Source organism: Pogoniulus pusillus, chromosome 29 (assembly GCF_015220805.1).
Source record: "Pogoniulus pusillus isolate bPogPus1 chromosome 29, bPogPus1.pri, whole genome shotgun sequence".
Lineage (NCBI taxonomy): Eukaryota > Metazoa > Chordata > Aves > Piciformes > Lybiidae > Pogoniulus > Pogoniulus pusillus.
In genome coordinates, this window is record NC_087292.1 from 10,948,051 (window position 1) to 10,972,498 (window position 24,448).

A 24,448-nucleotide genomic window follows, 5' to 3' on the forward strand; every position below is an offset into this window, starting at 1 on the left:
CAAAAACATTTTTGCAGCATTCTCAACAAAGCAAATGAGCTTTCACAAGACTGCATGACTTTAGGCTATGCAGAAGATATATGTACAACCCTGAGAAAGGAATTTGTGAACACTGTTGCAAGCAGATGAAAAGCCTGGTAGACACTGGGCATCATGTAGGATTGTGGCAAAGCAATGGCAGGGTGGTTGAGTTTGACAACTAACAACATTGTAAAGCTTTGACAGAATAAGAACTTACATGTAGTGTCAATCATCCTCTGCATGCCACTTCCAATTTGTCTTGCTGTAAGAGGACATCCATCCCCATTGGCATCTGAAATACAGCTGTCAATGTCATTGCACCAAGGACAGAGCACTGAAGGAGCAGAGCATGGAGTGGTGCTCTGCTCAGTGGTGCACAGTTGTTCTGGTGTTGCCTGTGAAAGCTGTGAGGATGAAAGGGTGGAGAGATGGCTCTGGAATGTGTCCTCAGCTCTGAAGGATAGTTTTCAGAAAAGTGACTAAGGGGAGAGCAGTAGATGGGAGCGTGGATGAAGCTGTGGCTTGATCCTAAAAGTGTGTGAAGAACAAGAGTTTGTTTACAGCAGAAAGGTTAGGACAATTGGAACATCCTGATGAGAGGGATTATTTTGTTTTGTTTTTCTCCTTTAAAGTGAAAGATTCAAAAAATCCTATTAAGGAAACTTCTTTTGAAAAATATCAACTTAGGGAGCACTGCTTAGCACTTTGACCAAAATTTAAGTATACATGATTTGTCAACCAAGCAGTTGTGCTTGAAATGAGCAAATTTTAAGCAGATGCTGTGAGATATGTAAAGAGAGAGGTGAATTTACTTGAACAGATTTTTTCTCTCCTCTAAATATGCTACTTAATTCTGGGAGAATTTCCTCCATCAGCTGATCATGCTGCAGAACAAATGCATCCCTGCTGCAGTCTTCTCGGAGGAGTGTGAGGATGTCTTGCTTTGGTTCCTTCCCACATTGGAAAGTATATGTTTCTCTTTTCTTTCTGCATGTCTTCATTAAATAGACTTTTGGATTAAAAATCCCCAAAACTTTAAGACAGGATTAAGGACACATTTTTTTTAAAGCAGGAACTATTTGAAGGGTGATGGGATGACCAGAACTCCTCATAGTGACTACTAAACAGAAAAGCCAAAGGAACTTTGAGAGTGCTGTGTTCCCTGATTTTTATTTATTTGTTTGTTTGACATTTTGAGTCATACTAGACTAATTAACAAATTGTGAACAAGCTGGTAGCTTGGAGTACACTTGCACAAAGTCTGGGAAGGAGCTTTGCTGGTTCTGCTCAGGCACCCACAGCGCCACGGACAGAGGGAGGAGAGCAGTGTTGCCAAACCTGCTCAAGACGCCAGCAAAACTAAAGAGCTGAACTTCTCATTCTGAGGCTGCCATGACTGTGTCCCCCCCAGCTGTAGTGACTTGATGCCCTCATTTGTTTGCACAACTGTCTTCAACACATGCAAAGTCCTGTCTTGCAAGCAGCATGTGGTAGCTTCAGTAATGGTGTCTGCGAGCTGGGTGCCTCTGTCTGCACGTATACACTCTTAGCAGCATTTTGATTAAGAAGTTGCATGCAGTAGGGAAGGAAGGATCCTTCTGCAAGTCACCCTGTGATGTATTTCAGCCTCTGGTCCTGTCTTCTGAGACACTTATACATTAATATCTTAATACCAATGCAGTCCAAAATAGTTCTCCATCCTTTTGCTCCACCCACTGTTGTGGGTGTTGTTTTTATCATATTTGTGTTGGGGGGTTCACAAGTTCTGTGTCTGCTCTGGCTGCATCTGTTAGAAGTAAGATAGTTATGCTGTGCCCCAGGGCAGTGTCTGAGTCTGTGTGGTAGTGACAACTGTTAGTGGAAAGAATGACTGTGCATATGGGACTAGCATGCCATGACACAGGCGCCTGTGCTCTGGCATGACTCTCCCAAAAGCAGCAGGTGATGAGACAAATGAGGGAGGACTTTACAGGTCAGAATTGTAAATCAATTCCACATAATTTTGGACTGCTATGAATCACAGAAACATTCAGGTTGGAGAAGACTCTTAGGATCACCAAGTCCAACCTATAACCCTACTCATCAAGATTCACTTTAAACTATATCCCTAAGCACCACATTCAAACGACCCTTAAACGCATCCAGAGTTGGAGACTTTACCGCCTCCCTGGGCAGCTCATTCTAGTGCCTGACCACTCTCTCCGTGGAAAAACTCATCCCTAATGTCCAATCTAAGCCTACCCAGTCTCAACTTGAGGCCATCCCCCCTTGCTCTGTCTGCAGTTACCTGTGAGAAGAGACCACCACCAGTCTCTCCACAATGTCCCTCCAGGTAGTTGTAGACAGAGGCCTTGACACCCACTGTTGCTCTTCCACCTCTTTTGAAATATTCTATTGCAAATCTGCTTCTTATTTATGCTTCTGCTCTATCTAGGGTTGCCAGCAAACATGAAACTGTGATTTCATCTTGATCTTAACGTATTTGAGAGGAAGGTGGGTGTAAAAGTGCAAGACTACTCCAAAGTGCATTTCTCCGGTGCATCACCATAGTTGCCTACATGTCACTTTACCCTCAGTTAAGCAAAGGGCAGTAGTAAAACCATGTGCAGGCTGTGTCATCTTCATGTGTGGCTGAGCACAACTGCAAACTTATAGCTGAGAAAATTTGCCATTTTGATTCTTTTTATTTTTGGTGTTGTTTTGAGTACTTAGCGATGCAACCAGAACCCTGCTGTTGCACAGGCAAAGCTCCAAGGAATGATGGGCTGGCCTCCTATTTTTATTTGGAGTTTACAAACTGTAATGAAAGAGCACCCAGACAATGCCCTGGGCACTGTGGATGATCATTTAAAACATAAATTTGTAAACAAATGGCTTCATCAACCACCTCAGATCAGATCTAATAAAACTTGCTATATTTATGCTGTTGCTGAGTTAAGAGCCATCTGTTGCTGTATATTAACAGACTATTTACATACACACAGATCCAAAATACACTGGTAACAGTAATTGTCATTTTGGTCACAATCTCGCAGTGTTTAGCAGCTTTTTCCACTTCACAGGTCCTCATAGTGAAAGGTGAAGCTCTGTGCTGAGGTAGGAGAACTAAATCTCTGGCCTACTTTGACCTGTTGGGTAGATATTCCAGAACCTGGGAGCTCTGAGGGACTTTGTTATAGAAATGTGGTTACCAGAGAGAGAACTGTGGCTGAAACAGACTGTGCTAAATCTCAGAATCTAACAAATTATGATTTTGGGGGGCATGTTTATGGAATACTAGAGTGAAAAGACATATGAGTTCTAGTAAGAATATGCACAAGAGCTGTATTTGTTCTTCTAAGATGGCTGAAGACACTAAAACTACCTAAGAAACAGCATTCAACCAAAATGTTTAATCTGATAATCCAGAAACACAGAGTCTCTAATGTGCAGGGCATGCTCATGGCTATTGCCCTTGTCTGATGTTGCCTGCTCTTGATAGGTATTTTGTCTCGCATCTGGGGTCTGCATATTACACAGAGGATTTCTGCAAGACTCTTAATTTTTTCTTCCCTAGGAATGCCAGAATAAAATAAACTAGAAGTTATAAGTGATGTGTGGTCCATGTCTGTTATGTGCAGGCTTCCATTTTACAAGTTAAAATCAAGAGCCAAAAGCCGTATCTGTGGACAATCACATACAACATTTTTCTCCAGATGTGGAAAATCAAGAGAAAGGGTGACCTGCCTTTCGATCTGGTCTCTTCTTCTGCATCATTTCTTTCATTCAAGTGATGAGATCTTGCAGATCTAAGCCTTGGTATCAAAAATTATACTCTATTTTAAAGGGGAGAGGGGGGAAGGCTCTTCAGATGAGCTCTGGAATTGGGTATGGAGACTTCCAAGGAGTATTTTTAACTGTCAGAGAATATATGACTACCTTTGGGTGAAGATTTCTATCTAGTTAGCTGGCTGAACAATAGTAACTTTCAATACATTGGAGAGAGCATTTGGCCAGCAAGATCACTGCAGCCTTTTGCTCACACAGGAAAAGCCGCTGTCAGAAACACAACTAATGCTGGTTCCATTCTCAATGGTGACATTGTCCTTGTAGCCTCTCCTTTGCCTGGTGAGTGCTTGGGTGCAGAGCTCAGCCCTACACTGCCACGTGCTGCAGAGCTGGATCAGGGCCTGGGAGAGCTGCAAGCAATGTGCAATGTGCCGGCCTCCTTGCCTCCAACTGCTAGTTTGGGCAGAGTTACTTGCCTGGTAAAGAGCTAGTCTGCACATGCACATGTGCATCAGTGTAGCCAAAGCTGTGAATGGAAACCAACAGAGTCATCTTAGCTTCAGTTTTCATGAGGGTTGTTTCTTCTTGGAATCAAAATGTCTCCTTTGGCTTAACTGATTTAGGTGACCAAGAGAGTTGCATCTGTGTGTGCCCCTGGTCTCAGGAGAAGGGGTCATTGGGTGAAGTAGTTTAGAGTGGACAGAGATAACCATAGAGACACATGGTCCTGCAGCAGGTGCCATGGGCCAGGAGCTCCTTGAGCTGCCCAGCAGCCTAAGGGTTTCAGTAGCTGTCATTGCTTTTCTTCTCCCCCTCCTTTTTTTTTTTCCTTTTCTTTCCCTGAAGTGTTTGCAAAATGTAGAAGAATGCAGCAGGTCCAGAAAAACTGGAACTCTTTTGTGCAATTATTCTGAGCAACTGCTTAGCATAGACAAACCCACCATGTTAAACATCTGCCTGGAAAGGGCTGCAAATGAAATAACTACATAGCAAGAAAAAAATTAGTTTTAAAAATAATGATAATCCTCCTCTAAGAGAAACCAGAGCTCAAATATAATCCTGATTTAAAGTAAGTGTGGTCTGTGGCTTCTTTATGAAAACTACAGAGATCCCTGGAGAGCACAGTTCCATTGAGAGCAGGGGAAGCAGAGCAGGGAAGCTAAGTGAGGTGCTCCTCCAGGCTCCCATTTGATCTGGAAAATGTATAACCATGCCCTCTTCGTACAGCGGAGTGAGGTGTTTGTGTTGTCACAGTGCATTACACACAGTTGTAGTAGGAGTGTGTGGCAATGGCTCTAAGAACACCTGCCTGTAATTACACTGCTCTGAACTTCCCTAGAAGTTTTGAATAACACATTTGCCAACTTTTTAGTTGCTTTACAACTGGTAACTTTTCTGCACATTTCTGCAAGTTTTCTATCCCTAAAGCGTCAGGCCTGCTATTTAAAAAGACTCTCCAGGCAACAAAATATACACCAACAGAATGCCCAAATGCTACTGCTTTTGTGTGAGAGCCCTCAGAACATATGAAAATCTGGTGTTTGCATGCGTAGATGATCAGTCAGGGCTTTCTGCATTTGAAGGACTACTGACTGGCAGTGCAGCGTGATGCTTGGAAGACACCTTGACTTTCTGCAAACTCAAAGGTTCTTGTCTTCTCCATGATAGGACACAAACTGCCTCCTATATCCTACTCTCTTCAATCTCATGTGCAGTATTGGGGGAACCAGTTATAATCTGCCAGTCTGTAATCTCGTGCAGTGTTGGGGGAACCAGTTATAATCTGCCAGTCTGTAATCCCATGTGCAGTGTTGGGGGAACCAGTTATAATCTGCCAGTCTGTAATCCCATGTGAAGTGTTGGGGGAGCCAGTTATAATCTGCCAGTCTGTAATCCCATGTGCAGTGTTGGGGGAACCAGTTATAATCTGCCAGTCTGTAATCCCATGTGAAGTGTTGGGGGAACCATTATAATCTGCCAGTCTATTGTTGAAAATCATGTGCATGTGTGTGCGTACTCTATTAACAGTCATCGTAGCTTCTTTCAAGGTTCTTCTCAGCAAGGGCAGCTGCCGCTGGCATTTTGGCTCTCCTTCAAACCAGTATTGTCAGCAAGAAAAACCATATGAACTTGGAGATTGAAATCAGTTGCCCCAGGGTACCAGGTCCGGTTTCGTTTTAACAATAAAAGAATCCGATGCCTTTTAGCAGGCAGGTAGTTATTGCCTAGATGAAGAAAGAGTTGTAATAGTAAATCTGGAATTGCAGTCAGATGTGACATCAGTTGATACATAAATACTTTGTCTTGCCATATCCACCTACTCTTTCTATATGCAGGGAAGTCTGAAGCAAAGGAAAAGTCAAATGTTGGGCTGGCTCCCCCAACTCCACAATTATGTGCTGATAATCCTGAACTTCCTCTACATTTGCAGGTAGCTAGAGGGGCCTGAATCCTAATGCTGTGCTTGATTCCATACATTGTTTATGTTAATTTACAAAAGCTTGAGTGTGTCTGTGCTTCTAGACACAGGGGACTTGACAAAAGAGATGTTTGAAAGTTCCTGGGAAATCACTGTCATGGAAAGGCTCTTGTTTGTAGGCTGCATTGTGGTTGTTATGCCCTGATCTCCTGTGGTCAAGGTATTCACTGGAACTAAATGTTCAGTTGACTGATCCTTATTAAAATTGGGGCTGGGAGTCTTAAATAAGGTATTGATCAGTGGGTACACACTATGTCTTACTATGACATATACAGAATAAGGCATCTTTGCCCCAGTGAGGGAATGAATTGTGGATTATTTACTATCTGAACATCTTGTTGTGTCAGCTATATCATAACTGATGTAACAGAGTTTTATCCTGTTAATTCCTTAATGCTGTACCACCACCAAACATTAGCAAACTACCAGTGAGGACCCAGAAAGACAAAGGTGATGTCCTCATTAAGAGATTGCCAAGCAACTATTTTCCAAGTAAACTGTCATTTTAGTTTGCTGTAACATGTCTTGATGACTGTGAAAATTAAACTGGCCAGTGTCTTTTTCTGAGTGTGGTCATAGCTTGTTGATCTGGAATAGAGCTGTTAGCAGTGTGTTAATTACAATCCCAGGGCCGTGTTTCAGAGCCCCAGCAGGATGGTGGCTTCTCAATGGTGTGGGAGCAGCTGTTGAGGGTGTCTCTAATTGCTGCCCAATACTCTTCATAAAGTGGAGTAAGGGGGGGAAAACCCTGCTGAGCTGCATCTTAACAGCTCTGCTTATGAATAATCTTCCCGAAGGTGCCTCTCATTCTTCCAGTCGAGCACAGTGGAATTATTCTCACCCATGCAGTTTAATCAGCAAGAAGTGCGTTTGGCATATTGCTGGGAAGGAAACTGCTCTCTGCTGCTGAGCACTAGCTGGGACATAGCTGCCAAGATAAATAAACAGCTAGGTTTGTAGATCCAGACGTCTTCTTGGGTTGCTGTCCCTATCCGGAATTTAGCATCAGAAAGAATTGGAACCTTTGCTTTGCAGTCATCTCCCAACACCAAAACGTTGTGTCTCATTTTTCAACCAAGTAAGGTGGAAAGTCACAGGACAGACTCATACAGCTGCAGACGTGGTGCACTCCTGCCTGTGGGAAAGTTTTCTGCTTTCCTATTAGGCTCTGTAGAGGTGCATGTTGTTCTCCCCTATGGACATAGGGGTTAAATAGCAATGCTTATGCATTAGTGCAGTGGGGTGGGCTGTGAAGGACAACTAAATGAGGTGGTGGTTCTGCTTTAATTTCAGTTGTATGAAAACTGGAAAATGTGAATTTTTATTAGTTAAGAACAAGAACCCTGAAAGCAGTTACTTTGTCACTATTAAAATGCTTTAATGTATTGGTTCAATCTAAACTGCTTCAAATTTGATTAAAAAAAAAAAAGTCAAAGAAAATCTGTTGCAAAAAAAAAGAAACCATTTAGGGCTGGAAATTGCAAATGATTCACTGTATCATGGAATTATTTTCACTGGGGAAAAAGAGAAGCCCAAATTTTATAAGTAGTTTACCAGTTTGCAGTAGTTTTATCAATACATCTTGAAACAGTTTCGCCATCCAACTCTTATCTATATGTGTTAATTTTTCCTGATGAAATTGCTTTTGTCTTTCTTGTGTCTTCAAATCGATAGCAAGTGGATCCTTTTACTCAGCCTACTCCCTTTTGATCTGATGCTACATTTGTCTCAGACATAGAAAATGTTGCTCAACAGGATATCAGCCTCTTTGACCTTTTCCTGGGATACACAGTCCCATGCAACACAGTACCACACGTGCCTTAAAGTAAGAGTTTGCAATCTTGCAGATTGAGCAAGGTAGAGCTGAGATGCTTTAATCTTTGTACAGCTTTAAGCAATCCAGAGATGTCATTACTTCAGTACTGAGTTGCATGTGTTTGCTTCACTGCGGTTGGTAGGATCTTTTAAAAATGGTATGTGTGCAATGGAAAATCTTCACAAGCAAAAAGAGATTAGAAAGACCCAAACAGGGTTGTCTTCTCCAGTGACAGAAGGAACTCCATTTTGCATCTAAATAGAGCAATCATCTGGCTTTTTTAAACAGAAATATAGATTGGGAGAAGAACAGTTTCATTACTATTTTTACCTTTCTATTTTGATCCTCTCCCCTCCCTTCCCCTCCCCAGTGCATTTGCTTTTGTGAGCTCTCTTAAACAGAGGGCATAAAATTTTTGCTTGCTAGAGGAGTTAGGAAGATGCCCAGCCAGAAGTTTGCTGAGGGACAAGGCCACCAGCTCTTTCTCATACTTGTGTCAAGCCTGTGGAAAGGAAAAAATCCCAGAAGCTTGCAGGAGACAGTTTGTTCACCTCAGTTTGACAGGAATTTTATGTGGTCAAAACATTTAATTTCTGCAATCAGCAAGCATTCTCTTTGCACCTTTATCATGTTGTTTGAGGAAAAACTATTATCTTGTCAACTAACAGTAAACTGCTTTGGTAAAGGTCTTCCACTGTGACCAATAGTCTGTTTAATTCTGGATTAAAAATGTATTCTATCCAGTGAGTGACAGTGGCCTCAGCAGTTCTGAAAGCCTTTTTTTCCAGCAGTATTTCAAATTTCCCCTCTCTTGGTACAATTTTCATCTGGCTACAGGAAGTAATTTAGTATAGGACAGCTAGGAGTGAAGGCTGAGAATGAAATTTAATATATCTGACAGCCTTTTAAAAAAACAAAACAAAAAAACCCTCTTTTATTAACCTAAAAGCTAAAGCAAATAGGGATGCAACCTGTAAAGTTGTTGAATAATTTAAGTAAGCTTAACCACATGTTTAGCCTGAGGAAGAATGAGTAGTTAATTTTATATCTATTTCTTTTTTTCATCCAAAGCACAGGACCCTCCTTTTTCCTGAAGGCAATTTCAAGCTGTTATCCAAGAATGAAAATTGATAATTATTATAGCTGTACTTGGTTGATCTTAATTTTAGTGAAGCTTCAGGCTAGCAAATATGAAAATATCATCTTGCTGGCTGATAAACAGGTTAAATGCATTGGTGCAGGATTTTGATGAAGTAGCAATAGTTAAAATTTGTTCCTTAGCAAAGAGCAGTTATAATCCTGGCCTTGGAACCAATCCAGATAGGGAGGGAGAAAAACAGTCATTCAGCAGCAGTATGAAGGGGGAGTTCTTCAAACGTGCACACAAACATTGTTAGCATAAAATGCTCTCTTAGCAAATTGTTTACTCTCCCTGCCGATGAGATGAACGCAAGGAGGGTCGATGGCCTGTGTCAATACCTTGTTCAATTTAAACATTGGATGATAGACTTCCCACCAACGGACTTTTCACCACATGCCTGAAAATTGTGTAGAAACTACCTTTATCTTGCCCCTACTAAGGGCAGGAAGATGTATGGAGGAGCCCTTCAGGGCAGGTGAGATGCCCTATGCTTGAAACACAGGCAGGGTCCCAGGGCCTTGAGATCCATGCCTAGTCCCAGTACAGGTCAGGAATAAAAAGCTTAGTCTATAAAACAAGGATTGTGATGGCTAGCTGCACACCAGGGTTTTACAAATCACTATTAGTGCTCTCAAAAGGTGTTATATTTTCATTACAATTAGGGAGAAGCAGTCAGGCTCGTGATACAGTTTGGACAGCTGCGAGTTCTCTCAGTCCATGTGTCAAAACTTAAGTTGTAATTGCTGGTGTCTCGTCTTCAGAAAAGTATTTCTCTTGCTTTCTCCCTTCGATCTATTCTATGCCCAGAACCATGCCTCAGAAAATTTTGTGTTTATATCATCTAAAGACAGTTTTGATCAGCATTTGTACTTTAGGCATCAAAAAGGCACTGTCCTGCTTCTTCTATTACTTGCTGCCATTTGTGCTCAGCAGAAATCTGAGGAGTTAGACATTACTGAAAAGTCAGAGGCTGGTGTAGGAGGCTTAGTTCAGGCAAAGAATTTGGCTGCATTTTCATATTTCTGATAATATGGTCCTTGAGTTCTAACCTGTATTTTTCTGTGCTGTCAGGACTTGCTGAGTGTAAAGTCAGAGCAATTAATAACAAGGCAGTACCTCTTTTGTCAGATCTCCACACCGAACATGAGGGGGGCATTGTGTCCAGTCCTTTGATCTTAGAAGTACTGCACCATGCGAGTTTTCCTTAGAAAATGTAATTTAAAATCAATCTGGATTCTTTTTTCTTTTCCCAAATGAGTTTTCAATACTCCCTTCAGAAACACTGCAAAGATACTAGAAATTCTGCTTCATCACAGCATTAAGAGCATTGATGAAACAGATACTGATAAGTTAAAGTAATACCTCTTGGAAATCAGCCAAGTGATTACTGGACCCTTAGCAGGAATATTTAACCTTAAAAGTTATTTCTGCAATGCATCTGCTCAGGAGGCAATATAGTTTTCCAGCTGTGTGCAGAACATTAATTCACAGAGATAGCTTCTTCTGTTAAAATTGAGATCTTTGTAACACCATTTGTAATCTCATGGGATTTTAGATCATCTTAAGGATGACTGATTTAAGGACTGGACATGAGGAGGAAGTTCTTCAGTGTGAGAGTGGTGAGAGCCTGGAACGGGTTGCCCAGGGAGGTGGTTGAGGTTCCATTCCTGGAGGTGTTTAAGGCCAGGCTGGATGAGGCTGTGGCCAGCCTGATCTAGGGTAGGGTGTCCCTGCCCATGGCAGGGGGTTTGGAACTAGATGATCCTTCTGATCCCTTCTAACCCTGACTGATTCTATGATTATCTGAAAGTAGACTGGTTTAAGTCTACAGTCTTCCATTCCATAGAAATCTTCTTTTTGGTGTGTGCAGGTAGCTGTGTTTTTAGAAGATGGGAGGGGAAAAAAAAGAAGGAACTGTGACTATTTCTGCAACTGGAATACTGCTGTGATGAAAGAAGCCAGATATTATGCATTCACAAATATTTTCATGCCCTAGAATGAAGTAGGAATTTATTAGAAGGCTTAAGTAAAGTACTTGAAGTATCTGCTGCACGTTTTATAGCTCTCCATGTAAGTTTTGAGTATGCATGTAAAGCTACTGCTAACAAAGATTGAAATCAGAAATGAACCTTGAATTGCTGCACAAAGTTCTCTAGAGTGATAATATTCAGATAGTAAGTAGGGGGATATTCATTTAAAACATATGCAGTCCACACTCCCAGCTCAGCCTGCAGGAAGTAAAAGCAGAAAATTGGCCATGCTGAGATAACATGGTGATAACCAGATAGAGAGGCAAAGGTGCCAGTTCAGCAGTGTGCAGCACTTTGATTGTGATTATGCACAATTATGCAAACTCATGAGATGAGAAATCATATTCATAGAAGGCAGGTGAGAAGATAAGTCCCTTAGAGGCAGAGCAATATAGCCTTCTTTCGATGGCTCTGTGATAATAGAGCCATGTCAAATGCTGGAGCAAGTGCTGAAACTTCGCTCATTAAGTGTCGATACCATCATTCCATTCCCCAGTTTTTGTTCTTCTGAACTGTGACCTGAAGATGCTTTCTCTACACTCGTTGCTGGTCTCTGACTTCTACAAGCTCATCATTTTGTTGCTGTGTTTTCCTTAAAACATCAAGGAAACTGAGACAGAAAAGATAAGTAACTTGCCGAAGGCCAAAGTACCTGAAGTGGAGTCAGTCACAGAACCCAGCTCCCCAGGCTCATTTGTTTAACTGTTTTTCCTATTTTCCACTTCTTTTCTGTTCCCTGTCAGTCTGTCTATTCTTGTTTGAAGTATAGGGGACTTTATAACCCTGTATTTCTTACAACTGTTTGAAAGCTCTACAAGAGTGCAATGCTCCTGATTGTTTTTGTTCAAAGATGGGGGCGTTTCTAGACATGTCACATCTGAAAAGTGAATGACTTTTGGCATATAGTCCTTAGTTTTCAGACACAAGAGATGCATGCAAGGAATATCAAATACGTGGCTGAAGCCAGACTGCAAGTCTCTAAGCATACAATGTTTTATTCTGTACTGAAGGTCTGAAATGGGAATTTTCTTTGCCTATCTAGACAGGGAAGCCTCCTTTTAGGCATTATCTGCTATACAAATATTGGCCTACTCCTTAAATCTGGTTTCATAGAAAGTTGAAGGCAGTCTAAGGAGGAGAACATATCCTTTTATATGTGTTGGATAAGTTAAATGATATCAAATAAAATGAAGGATTAAAGCATGCTTGAGCTTGAAGTAATAGATATAAATATGACAGGAATTATTGTTTACTTACATTTTTCAGCTGGGTGTGTGCAATCAGTTTTGCTGGGGATTTATGTATCACATCAGTTAATTTACAGCCTGTGCCAACTCCCATAGCATGCACCATGCCAGCAGCCTCAGTCATGAACTACCTAGCAGCCATGTGTGCTCATCCAGGTCCCTGCCCACCCCGTGCTGCCTGCTCTCTACATTTTCCTCTTTGCATGCGTCCCCTTCCCCTGCTGTGCCCTTCCGTTTTCCCCAGCGTTTTCCCTGAATACTTCTGTTTTGTCAACCTGTAGCAAAGCTGCAAAGCACACCCCAGAGCCCAGATGATTCCAGACACTGATCACGACCAGCTTCATAATTGGGATCTACCTAGAGACATTACCTTCTCACATTGTGTGCGTTGTTTCTTTGCTTGTTTTCCCTTTGCTTGTTTTGGCTTGGTTGGTTTGTTTGGCTTTGCGGTCTTTAGTGGGGGTGGTTGTTGTTTGGAGTTTTTTGTTTGGTTGGTTTTTTGGTTGGTTTGTTTCTTTCTTTCTTTCTTTCAATTTGGTTAGGGGTGTTCGTGTTTGCTTGTTTGTTTTAAATCTTTAGCCTGGCCTGAAGTATGGATCTTGCCATGGCTTTCTGACTTGAAAATGTATGGGATGTTTCACTATGATGTTGATTCCCAAGGTATGCTGTCCATTTAAAAAGCATTTGGTGAGTCTAAGTTAGCAGTTATCCTAAGAGTGATTCACTAAAACTGAGACTGTCTAAAAAAAAAACCAAACTAGAAAATAAAGAGGTCATCCACCCAAAAAAAACTCCCTGGATGTTTGTTTGCTACTTTCTGCAGCTGAATTGTAAGTTTTTTAATGAGGGTGGTCCTTCACACTAAGAAAAGATAATGACTTGCCATCTTCCTTTACTGACCTTTTAATGTTATTATTAATTTATTGAGATTTAGAAGGTTTATTTCCTGCTTATTGCAATGTTTCAAAATATAGTAGTGCTAAAATCTCTCCTAGAAACTGTGTGGAAAGAGCTGGGACTTGCACCTTCCATGAAGACTAAAATATATGTTGCAGTGATTTATCTGACAACACATTTTATATTGCACATTGTTTATGAGTATTATGACAGGGTCAAAACTACTCTTAGTGATACAAATCAAATGCAATTGATAAAAAAAAATATATGAATTTGTCTCAGGATCTCTCCAAATTTTTACTTCATGTAAAAAGCCCCTAATGCATACATGAGAGTCACACAAAACATTAGAAGAGCAATGGAAAAGAGACAGTACCACAGTTGGAAATGCACGTGTATCTACAACTGTTTAACCTCAACTATTTGAAACTATGTAAGAATGTCTATAAAGAGTTTAAACAAACAAAAGGTTTCAGCATATACACTAAACTATGAAGTAATGTGGCCTGACAATAGGATTGTTCACCTGCAATAAATCAAACCCTTACGAAGTAATTCATGTACATCACTTTATTTCTAATGGGCAATAAGTAGGAATAACTTTACCAGGTCAAATTTCCTTCTTTCATCAACGCAGGGTTTGGCTCTTGAAGTGTTTTGTGCTTGATAGTTGGAAACTTTAGGTAAATTGCTGATGTAACAGGGATTACATTCAGGTTTCCATAGAGAATGCAGACCTCGGTGCTTTGTTTTTCAGAGTTCTTTTGAATTCCTATAGCAGCTGCAAAGCAGAGGTTGGGCTGGGGGTAGGATTAAGGGTATGGCTGGGATGTGGGCAAGGGTCCAGATGAACAAGGCCAGAGAATGGTGATCTCTGGGAACACTTGACTAGTCTCATTCTGAATGTGCTTGCTAGCAGCTAAAAGCAGCAGGATTCTGTGATCCTGTAAGCCAAAAGTAGCAGTGCAGCAGTGTACAGAGGCCAATAGGCAATTATGAAGACTAGAACTGAGGCATTTTGAGACAACATAATGCTAAAAGAAATGTGTGAAGCCATCTCTCTTCCTAGTATAGTTTGAGTCTGAAAAGAAGGTTCTGCTCCAAAAGTTATTGCTGGATTTCCTCAGGTATCAGCTGACCAAATGGCATACCTGCATCTTCTCCTCAGTCTTGCTGTACTTGTGTCTTTGCAACACCAGCCTCAGGAGAGAGTTTTCCTCTAGCTTGTAACAGGATAAAGGATAGGTCTCTTGGCTCCTGCAGCAGGGAAGCAGATAGGTCAAAGCTAAGGCAAACTATTGGCCAGTCAGCAGGCACATTGGGCTGTATTGTAGCAGTGGTGCAGTGATAGCATAGCCAGAGAAGGGTCATGAGGCTGCTTCCTGTTCCATCACTTTTCAGCACAGAGGCATAATTGCCACTGACCTAAAAGCAAGGCCAACTAGTGACAGTTGGCAAGAATGTGTAGATGAGCTCTCAGGATTATTTTTTGCAATGACCTTTGCATTTGCCCGTGCAAGTATCTGGCTTAGTCCTGTCCAGCACCTAGAGCATGCAAGGAGGTTGCAGAAGGGCAGGTGCCCTCAGAGTGTTTGGTCTAGAAACTTGACTCCTTCACAGGAGTAACAACATAAGGCCCAGAAGGTAAAGGCACTTGTTGAGCATTTAGTTTTGTTTCATACTCACCACTCCTCCTCTTAACCAGATCAAACTTTTAAGGAGCACTATGCAGAGAGCTGTTGTACAAAAAACACTTTGAGAGTCAAAAATCTGTTTGCTGGTAGGAAAAGGGTAACATAGCAACTCCTGTACTTTGGTAAAAAAGCAATGGACAAAAGTTGATTTTTTTTTCCTCTGGGTGATTCAGGCTGGTTGGGTGTGGCAGCAGGGGAAATTTGATCCACCAACTATTTACATAATCTGAAAACTGTTTGTCTAAGCACCAGGAGACAAGAGCCTAGCTAGATAAAGTGCTGTTAAAGAATGTTTTTGGCACAATGATCCCTATTTGCCACAGACCCTATTTTTCTATCTGGTGCCTCTAAAGAGGCAGGCAGATGCTTATATAGCAGAAAATAATATTCTGAGGGCCAGTTAAAATGCCTTTTCTTGCAGCGTGGTCAACCTTCTGATCCTCCTCACCCTAGAGAGCAGAGTGCCTGATTGGAGAGAGGATAGTAGAAAAGTGCTTCCCATCCACTCAAAATGATCTCTTTAGGCCTTAAGGAAAAAAATTATCTAAATTCACAATGAAGGAAAGAAGAAACAAGTTGTAAAAATTACTTCCATTTTGTAAAATATTTACCAGAGCAACTGTAGAAGTTTCATCATTATGTAATTAACCATTCTGCCTGTCAAGTGGGTCTAGTTTCAGCTAATACTAGCCATGTAAAGCTCTAATATGTAAATGAACTGGCAGAAAGGAGTTCAGAATTCAACATTAGATGCTGATTTCAGTACTGATAAACTGCTTTGATCCATTGAGTCATACCTTGTTGTCCTTCCAAATAAATGCAAGCACCTTCTCCTGGAGTGAGTCACTCCTGGAGATGGGGGCAGTCTGACCTAGCTGTTGTCCATGTATGCTGTGCACAAGCACATGCAGATAGATTTACCCTCCTGATACAGCTGTAGGGTAGAGAAATGCTCACTGCTACACTTCATAGCAATGGAGCTGAAGTGTGAAACTTTCAAATGTGTGGAAGCACCTAAGTCTTGAGGTTAGCGGGAACTGAGGTACCTGACATGGGATCCCATCACTCACTGATTGGGAGCTAGATGACTTGTCCAAGGAAATCAGGAGAACTGGAGCAGAGTTAATCCAGATACATGTCCTGGGCAGCAAACTTTCTTGCTTTTCAGTTGTTTGTTATTTTAAAAGTCCTAGTCTCAAAATCTAACAAGAATGTATTTATACTAGGGGTTTTATGCTTCCCACGTGTGGATTTAGTGCACTTGTAAGGAGTTTGCTGTAGAAATTGATATTGCACACAGAATCACAGAACATTAGGGGTTGGAGGAGACCTCAAAGGACCATCTAGTCCAACACCCCTGCCAGAGCAAAATCACCTAGTGAAGGTCTCACAGGAACACATCCAGGCAGATTTTGAGTGTCTCCAGAGAGGGAGACTCCACAGCCTCTCTGGACAGCCTGTTCTAGGGCTCTGTCCACCTTCACAGTGAAAATGTTTATGCGGAACCTCCTCTGCTCCAGCCTGACCCCATTTTGCCTTGTCCTATCATCTCACATCACTGAGAAGATCCTGGCTCATTTCTGGAGTTTCTAGTACAGGAAAAAAGCCCTGGAAGCAGAGCAGTGTAAACTTTTAATATTGCCCTTGCATATGAAAACCAGCTCCTTCTTAGCACTGCCTTGCTCTCTTTGACTTGTGCTTTCATGGGTGAGTGGGAACAAGACGAGAGGTGATTATTCATGCAGCAAAGACAGAGTTATTTTTAGCAAGGGAGGATCCATATCTCAAAAGCAGTGATCTAGGCATTTCAGGACTTCTGCTGCGATAGCAATGGTGGATTCTAGACTGTAGTCTCTCTTCAAACAGTGCATATATTGCTTTGTGTTTGCCCTCCAGAACAGACACAGGGCAAAGGCAAATCTGAAAGCACAGCTTTCTGTGAGAGGCTTCTGCTGGTGTTCATGCTTTATTAAGTTCCAATGCATAAAATAAATACTTTAAAGGCACAGACATGTGACAGAGAAGAGGTCCCTATATGAGAGGACTGATTGATAATGTCTGTGTGTCCAATATAGCCATATGTGTCTTCCCACAGGTGAGTCTGGGAAAGGATTGAGCACATTTTCCCCAGGACAGCTCCATGCATTTTCTATTCCTGATCAAGATCTATTCATTGGGCAAGTGCTGTTTAATCAAGCAACAGGAAAAGGGTGTGTGCTGTCTTCAGAAGTACAAAGAAATCTCATTCAAAGACAGTCCCGTTCTTAAAAGGCTGGTGTTTAAATTAGACCTGCCCAGACAGGTCTGGCATGTTTTGTGTGACCCCCTTTTTACTGTGGATGTTCCGGTTACAACTATCTTACTGCTTCCATTTGGAATAAAAACACAACTGCTATTAAAAACATAGACCGAGCCAAGCTCCAGACTATTGTCAGCCCCTGTTGTGAGCAATGTTTGACGATAAACCACTGCTGCTGAAAAGTAGCTACAAGCAGAAATTGTTGAAAAGTAAGTTAAAGATCAAATCTAGCAAACTTAAGAGTCAATGTGCTCATTAACCAGGGCAGCATGGGAGAAATTACCCCCTTTTTGGGCGGCATTCATCTTGGTGCCATTCAGACCTAAATGCACTAAAGGCTCTGTGATTGTCTTTGGTCCTTGAAACTAAGCTCAGTGTGTCCTTTTCTGACTACCAAAGATGGTAGACAGCTGAAGAGTGGTGTTCTTGGCTTCTCAAGATGTTTTTCTTCTTGGTCCTATATGCAGATCTGCTTCATTCTTCCAATATTACACATGATGAAAATGAGTTTTAAAGGTCACCAAGGCCTATATTAATCTTGCTGCCATATTATGCTGTAGCTTTGCAGGTTAAAACCAAGTAAGATACACATACCCTACCTGGAGTACTGTGTACTGTTCTGGAGGCCCCAGCACAAGAAGGACATTGAACTGTTAGAGAGAGTCCAAAGGAGAGCCATGAAGAAGCTCAGAGGGCTGGAGTAGCTCTGCTATGAGGACAGGTTACAAGAAATGGGGCTCTTCAGCCTGGAGAAGAGAAGGCTTTGAGAAGACCTTATAATGGCCTTCCAGTATCTCAAGGTGACCTACAGGAAGGCTGGGGAAGGACTATTGACAAGGTCTTGTGGTGACAGGATGAGGAGTATTGGGTTTAAACTTAAAGAGGGGAGATTCGAACTAGATGTTAGGAAAGGGTTCTTTACAGTGAGGGTGGTGAGACACTGGCACAGGTTTCCCAGGGAGGTTGTGGCTGCTGCCTCCCTGGAGGTGTTCAAGGCCAGGTTGGATGATGCCTTGAGTGACCTGTTCTAGTTGGAGGTGTCCCTGCCTACAGCAGGGGCTTGGAACTGGATGATCTTTGAGGTCCCTTCCAACCTAAAGCATTCTATGATTAAGATTGTGCTGTAGGATGTGCAGTTTTTAGTTTCTAGTGTAAAGGCAGACCACCCTGATAGCTACTGAAGCCCATATGTTCAGCTTTGTCCCTGGAAGGCCTCTTCGTGGGTTACAGTCTGCTTCTGCCTTCCTCAATCTACTTACAGGTAGCAGATGCTCAGTACAGGTCTTTCAGTGAGTCATGTATAGAAAATGAACAATCCATCTGCGCACAGTGATGCATCTCGGGAGAGGTGCATTCACACTAAGGCTCCCTAGGAGCCACTCCCAGGCTGTACTACTTGTAGGGATGAGTGCAAGTCCAGCACTCCTTAATTTCACTGGGTAGTCACTGGTCCCTTTCAGCCCTGCAATACTGATGTCTCTGTGGAGAGGAGAAAGACATTTGTAGCATGGGGCATGCATGATAACTGCTGATGTCGGGATACTCCTTAAGGCAGCCTTGCAGAACTTTGGACTCCTTTTCTTCTCCTTGTTTGATGAAGTGTACAAAGCTGTATAATACACAAAAGCAACTTATCTCTGCTTACAAAGCACAAAAGTGAATAATATTTTTCCACTGATTAGCACAAGATGGGGGCAGGGCAGAAATACTGGTATTGTGCTTTCCAGTGAAACTTCACCTTAAACTATGCTTCACTTCTTGAGTTACCTCCTCATGAGCAGCTGGAGCCATTTGCCAGGTTTCATTATAAATAACTTTAACTCTGAACTCCAGGGGACAAGAAGAAGGTAACTCATTGCAGTAATTGCTCCAAAACAGCAGTTTCTTGCAGGCAGGAAAGAGCAGATACTGCTTTATTAATCAAGAAAGTGGGAAGCTTTTTCCCAGTTGCTGACATGAATGGACCTTGGTGAGATTGAGTGCACAGGATGATGAGGGTTCAGTCTTCATACTCCTATGGCTAACGAAGGAAGTGCATTCTTGTGCTTGTGAGGTACCCAAAGGGTGCAAGTGAAATCCTGTTTATAAAAAGGAAGTCTGATATCTCCTAGATCCATTGCAAAGGAGAGGAGGTCAAACATTTCTTTCCTTGCTTACGTGGACTTGGTGTTGAAATCTTTTGTCAAGTGTAGAAACTGCTGTCTTGTGGTTAGATTTTCCCCAGATTGCTAAGGGACACCTCATTGTTAGGGAACACCTTTGTCACTCTTCTTTGAGTTAGTTCTACCAACTTTGAGAAGAAAAGAGGTTGGAGGTCTGAAGGTAGCTGAAACTTTCTGGAATCTTGCTGCTTTCAGTGGAAAGACCCAAAAGAAGCCTTTAGGAGGAATTTCTTAGTCTACAGTAAATTGAAGATTTATCACTATAACTTCTTCCCTATATACACACACTAAAAATTGTCCATCTTTTATAAAAGATGTAAGAAGTTTACACTTCTTCCATACCACAGCTGTGATGAGAATTGCTTGCTAAGCTGGAGTCCCTGGTGCTAATTGCTGGACACCTCTTTCTTGTTCCAACATCTGGGGCACTTGCATGTCTTTCTTTCCACTTTCCACTGTCTGTCAGCAGCACAGTTTATGGGGCTTCCAAAGAAATGCTATGTCAGAGTGGGAAAAGAGCTAATTTTACCTTTTGTGAGGAATCTAATAAATTGCATAAATGCATCCAAATGTTATACAGGACTGTGAGCCTTTGCAAAGCACGAAAGAATTAATACTCTGGAACGACTGGCTTGTTTTGTTTTGCCTAAAAATGTGCTAATAATATTTCTGATGCTAAGACTTGTTCATTTCTTAGGAAGCTGTAAAACAGACACATTTACAAGTATGAGTAATGGGAAACAGAAAACTTCTGCACAATGCAGACGATCCTTTCATGTTACATCATTCAAAGCAGAGTATTCACATGGGGATACATTCAGGCAAAACTCCATAGCCAGAATACCAGGCTCCTCTGCTTGGTTGTGCTTTTAATGTAGGAAACTTTTGGTTAAGATTTGTGGGTATCTTTCACACAATGCATCAAAGACATGAAAAGTTGAGGATAATCATTCCCACACATGAATCTACGTGGGCTAAAGTACAAGCACTTCTGTGCTTGTTGCAGTTTAGATACTATTCCTTATATTTGCTCTTGAAGATCTATAGATTCATAGAATGGTTTAGGTTGGAAAGGACCTTGAAGTTGAGGCATTTAGTGCCATGGTCTAGATGACTGGATAGGGCTGGGTGATAGGTTGGGCTGGATGATCTTGGAGGTCTTTTCCAACTTGGTTGATTCTATGATTTTAAGTTCATCTTGTTCCAACACCCCTGCCATGGACAGTAACAACTTCCACTAGCCCAGGTTGCTCAAGGCCTCATCCAATCTGGCTTTGAACACCTCCAGGGAAGGGGCATCCATGATGTCCCTGGGCAGCCTGTTCAGTGTCTCGTTACCCAAAGACACACTAAAAGTGTAGACAGTTCAACAGAGATGTTTCTGAGATTACTAAGCTATCAAATCTGTGAAGAACTGCAATGTCTCTAAATTCTCAGAAATAAATGTTGTACAGAAGTATGCTAAGAACAACATTTATTTCTTGTGGATAAATTTCTGCATGTCACAAAGACATACTTTTATAATACAAGCTGATTTCAAAGCTGGAGGAACCAATGAGAATAGCTAGTTAGCTTTGCTGTCTGCGTGTAGGAGTGAAACCAAACAACCAAACTATTAATTGTCACGAAGAGGAGCAGTTCTGACCTCGTATTGCCATAAATGTTGTGTTGGAGGTGGAAGGGAGGAAAAAAAGAGTATTTCAAGATTTATTTTTTTCCCCTAGAATTGTGTGCTATTTTCTGTAAGGTGTCTTGTTCTGAAACATTAATGAGCCATTTTGGAATTAACAGCAAGTTCCCAAACACCTTACACCCAGAAACTATAGTTTTTAAGAAAACATGTAGTACCATGTGATTATACAAGAATCTGGAAGCATAAGTGAATGTGTAAATGTATATAAGGCTTATAGTTAGCTATGCAAACACCTAGCTGTAGTCCCAGCTTGTGTAGGATGTGTAGGCAGAGGTAAACGTGACTGAAAATGGAGCCCTGTGCCTATCTCTGCAAGGTGTCTCCATCCTGACATGCAACAATCTTATCATTCCTGTCCAACCTGAAGCTGAAGTGAATTTCTTTAGGAAAACTTTATGCTAAACTGTCCCACCTAAACAATTGCATGCCAAGAGCGAGCTTCAGCTTCACTAAGTGCTAGACAGAGCATGTAAAGATCATGGACAATATGCTTGGGGAAATTCCTGTCTTTGTCTTGTTCCCCTTTAAGCATGAAAGAGTTAGCAATGAGAAGAGATTTTTTTGGGTAGCTGTTTAGAGAGATGGTCTGACCCACCAGACCAGCAGCAGCTCAGCATTGCTGGCTCAGTCAGACTCCCCTTTCCATGAGTGCTGAGCAAGGAGCCAGCGATGTAACCAGATGCCACTGCTGGCAACTGATGATAAAAAGCATATAGACTTTTGGCACTTGAGTCTTGCATCTGCCAAGCTTTTCTCCCCTAAATGGGTCTATGTATCATTTCAAATAAAGGAGTGTGGTGAGAGGAGGGGATTAATGGGAACAAGTCCCATGTAGCCAGGAGAAGCTGCCCTCATGGAGTTTCCTTTCCAACCTACTAAAGTTCAGGGGTTCCTGGTTTGACATTCCTTTCAGTTTAATTTTTACAAGTATAATTGTTTGGAGAAATTAAGCATTTCAGTGATATGATCTTGATTTGCTCACTGCTTCACTGGCACCTGGGTCCCATCTTGTTTAAATGTTGCCAGCCATCTGGGGCAGTCAGTCCTTACTTGCCAATACTGACTGATTCGGCTGCTCATCCCAAAGCAGGAGCTATGAGTTGTGCCAATCGAGTTGGCAATAGTTATCTTATTAAAAAAGTGACACACAATTCTTTCAGAGCTGCTGAGCATCTCTAGGGTGAAAGAAAGAGTGTAGCTGGATTCCCCCCCCCCCCCCCCCCCCCCTTCTCTGTAAGCTTAATCTGCACACACCTAAGACCAACTAGAGAGAGTAAACTACCAGCATTCAATTTTGTTACAAGCAAATGCTCCTGTACAACATTATGAATTAGTAGGTTGCCTGAATTTTGAGCATTTGATGCAGACCATCAAGAGGTTATGTATTTTAATTTGAATTTTCTGTGCTGGCCTAATGAATATCACAGTATTGTCTTTGTCCAGCTGGGGTTGGCATCTGCACTGGACACTTATTAAAATAACAGATACACGGAAAGGTCTTTTGTGACAAGTCCTGGTGCACAGGTGGTGCATATCTGACACTTCCTTTGTACTTTCATCTGTCTTTACCATATTTACTCTGATGTGCTTCAGACTCAAGGAACTGCTGCTGGAAATGGCAGGTGACCTATGGAGGAAAGGTTTCTGGCAACACCAAGCTGTGTGGTCTAGTCAATATGCTGAAGGGAAGAGATGCTGTCCATAGCAACCTTGCTAGGCTTGAGAGGTGGACTGAGTGCACCTCATGAATTTCAACAAGTTCAAGTACAAGCAGACTCAGCAATTAATAGATTGAGAGCAGACTTAAGGAGAGAAACTTGGGAATGTTGGTTGATGAGAAGCTCAGTGTGATCTGCCAATGTGCACTTGCAGCCCAGAAAGCCACCTGTGTCCTAGGCTTCATCAAAAGAAGTGTGAGCAGTTAGGTGAGGAAGGTAATTCTTTGCCTCTACTCCTCTCTGCTGAGACCCCACCTGGAGTACTGTGAGCAGGTCTGGGACCTTCAGCGCAGAAAAGGCATGTAGTTGTGTGAGCTCAGAGGAAGCCCACAAAGATGAGCAGAGGGCTGGAGCATCTCTTGCATGAAGACAGGCTGAGGCATTTAGTGTTGTTTAGCCTGGAGAAGAGAGGGCTCCAGAGAGATCTTATTGCAGCTTTCCAGTACCTAAAGAGAGCCTGTAAGAAAACTGAAGAGGGCTTTTTATAGCAGTATGTAGTGATAGGACAAGGGGTAATGACTTCAAACTAAAAGAGGTTAAATTCAAATTAGACATAAAGAAGGCCTAATCTTGTCTATGAGTGGTGAGGTACTGGAGCAGATTGCTTGGAGATGATGTGGATGCCCCATTCCTGGAAGTGTTCAAGGCCAGATTGGATGGGGCTTTGAGCAACCTGGTCTAGTGGAAACTGTTCCTGCCCATAGCAAGAGATTTGAAACTAGATGACCTCTAAGGTCCCTTCTGAGGCAAACCATTCTGTGATTCTATGATTTGTGGCAATGTGCTTGGAGTCCTGTAATGATTCAACACAGCATTGTAAATTGCTTCTTTTTATCCTTTCTTAGACAAAAAAAAAGAAAGAATATGTGGAACATTAAGTGTGTTTTTGCTGAAAACTTATGGGAAGGATCTAATTGAAGAAATGGGATGCCAAGTCCTTAACAAAGGCTTTTTTTCTTCCCCCATCTGTTTAATCAGGTGTTTTAGCATAGAAGGTATTTTAACAAAAGGTTGTGCAGATGGTAGGGAAAACATTCAACTGTTTGACTAAAAATCATTTCCTCTCTCAAAGAGGGAGTGCTTTCACGGATCTCGTTAGTTCAACTGTTATAACTTCCAGGAGGTGCCATAGGGTACAAAACGCTTGGATTCAGTGGCAAAAATTATAAGCCAGATAAAAATAAGTGAATGCTAAATAGCTTCAGTTTCGGTGTACGCATCCAAAGGAATTACACACTCCCTCATTCTCTCTTTGGAAATTATGTATTCCTCAATTTGCCACATCATATTAACTCCAATATTGTTTTGTCACCTTGGTTGTATAAGCTGGGTGTTAATTATGGCTGTTGCAGCAATGCACAGAGCAAGTGCTGATTCACAGGACTCTGAACTGCTGCTTGCTAAGGGCTGCTCTCATTACCTTGTTGTTTTGCTGTAGTGGGATCAGCTCTGATTTGGGAGCTGAGTGCTGTACAAGATACTC

General features: G+C 41.8%; 2 long non-coding RNA genes across 7 annotated transcripts in view; both read left to right on the plus strand.

Moving 5' to 3' along the window:
* Positions 1-24,448, plus strand: part of LOC135188577 (uncharacterized) — a 228,745-nt gene that overhangs the window by 25,170 nt on the left and 179,127 nt on the right. The window lies entirely within an intron of this gene.
* Positions 13,083-17,505, plus strand: LOC135188579 (uncharacterized). Its single transcript, XR_010307750.1, has 2 exons — positions 13,083-13,162; positions 17,189-17,505. It is a non-coding gene; the product is annotated as an uncharacterized LOC135188579 (long non-coding RNA).